Raw genomic sequence first — 2,200 nt, 5'->3', positions numbered from 1 at the left:
GAGCCAAGAGCGGGAAGCTCACGGCTTCGGCCCTCGCAAGAGCGTCACCCCCATGGCCGAGTGTGGCGTCGCGCGGTCTCCGCTGTCCCCGTTCCCCCCGTCCTGGGGCGACGAGTCCCTCCAGTCCTACAGAGACGGTGAGTGGCCCCGAAAACCCCCCATGCGAGCCAGAAACCCATTTGCTGACCCCCAAACCATTGCATCCTTGCCGCAGGCGGGGTATTTAACGGGATGAATTGGATTTGTCTGTCTCCATCGTTGGCGCTCTCCTGCGAGGTCGGATGCTGGTTCGGGTGGGTGGATGGGGATGTGGTGGATGACTCTGGTTTGGGGATTTGCGTTCACCCCTTGGCTGCTGATTTCCCAGTGTAAAGGGTCCTTCCCAAGCAGATTTGGGTCTGAGCTGGTTCCCCTCCACAAGCGGAGCCCCAAATTATTCACATGGGATCATCAGAGCCCATCCCAAGCAGCTTCCACCTTTCCCTTGCAATGCTCCTAAAAACCCCTTGATTTTGCACCAATGTCGCGTTCTTCCAAAAACTAAAAGCTCGCTCGCGCGTTAGGAAATGCAACCGCCTGCACCCGGTCTCAAAGTCCTTGCAGCGGCTCCTCGTTAGGTCGAATCCTCCGTTAGATCCGTCCCCGCAGCAAGAAGCGATCGGGTTTCTTCCTGTTTTAATCTGTGCTCGATATGCTCCAAATTGCAGCCTGGGCACACGGAGCCGTCTGGAGAGCTGGGATTAGAGGCTCTTTGATATTTCAATTAAAACCCGAACTCTTCACTCTTGGCGTGGCCAACCTTGGCTGTTGAACAACCACGAGCTCGGGGCGGTGGTTGATGCCAACGAGAGGCGTTTTGGAGGGTTTCTGTTGCCAGAGGTTTCTGTTTCTGCTGACTGCATGCTGTATTTTGGCAATTTTGAGGTCTCCCAGTGCCCAAAATTCACTGGCACAAGCCATCCTACACCGCGCCGCTCATACTCATGGGTATTTCATAGTTAAGAAGGGTGGAAAGCGTCTCTGTGACGCAAGAGCGCGGCCACCTTTTGGTATCAACCCCTGAATGGAGAAGAGGTGAATGTGGTTCTTGACGAGGCGGATCGCATCTGAAATGACCCAAATGTGAAGGTTTTGGGGAAAAAAAATGGGTTACGTCTTGAAATAGGATCTTGCTTGTTGGTTACGTCTTGAAATAGGATCTTGCTCGTGGGTTCGGGCAACGTCACTCGAGGTTTTCCCAGCACCTGGGGCTGGGAACGTCTCCTGCTCCTCATTGTGCCCCAAAATGCCGGTGGGAGAAATTGGGTCAAGATTTGTCCGTTCGGGAAAAGGAGTTGAATCAGGGCTTAATTCTGGGCTGCTTCGGCCTTGAGGGCAAGCGTGGTCTGCACTTGAAGCCCAAACACCTTCTAAAGCCGTGCTCCTGGGTTTAAATTTGCCTGTTCCCCATGTCCTTATGGGTCGTGGTTTTGGGGGACAATGCCAAGAAGACAGGAAAATTTGGAAAGCTTAAAAATTCCAGGCAACCTGTTGTGTAACCGCAGCAAAATCGCGTGGAGATGGCAATGGGTGGATGGCTTTTGTATTTAAATTTAATTTTAGTTATGCTCTCGAGCTCATTGCCGCGAGTCGAAACCTTCCTTGTTTCAAGCCTGATGAGGAGCGGCTGAGGGAACTGGGCTTGTTTAGCCTGGAGAAGAGAAGGCTGAGGGGAGACCTCATCACCACCTCCAACTGCCTCAAGGGAGCTTGTAGAGAGGTGGGTGCTGGTCTCTTCTCCCAGGTGATGGGGGATAGAACAAGGGGAAACGGCACCAAGCTGTGCCAAGGGAGGTTCAGGTTAGAGAGAAGGAGGAAGTTCTTTACTGAGAGGGTTGTCAGAAGCTGGAACAGGCTGCCCAGGGAGGTGGTGGAGTCACCATCCCTGGATGTGTTTAAAGAGCGGGTAGATGAGGTACTTAAGGATATGGTTTAGGGGGTAGACAGGAACGGTTGGACGTGATGATCTCAGAGGTCTTTTCCAACCGACCGATTCTGTGTGTGTGATTCACTTCCAACCCCAAAACCGATGCTTTCGAGGTGCTTGGCCTTCGTGCTGGAAGTCTCCATCGCAACCAATTTGAATTTATTGAAATAAATATCACCCGTTGCCTCGCGATATTTATTTAATAAGCGGCCGAGCAAACCCTGCCGTGGGTTT

Source organism: Mesitornis unicolor, unplaced genomic scaffold (assembly GCF_000695765.1).
Source record: "Mesitornis unicolor isolate BGI_N332 unplaced genomic scaffold, ASM69576v1 scaffold26934, whole genome shotgun sequence".
NCBI lineage: Eukaryota > Metazoa > Chordata > Aves > Mesitornithiformes > Mesitornithidae > Mesitornis > Mesitornis unicolor.
Note: the sequence above shows the minus strand (reverse complement) of the source record.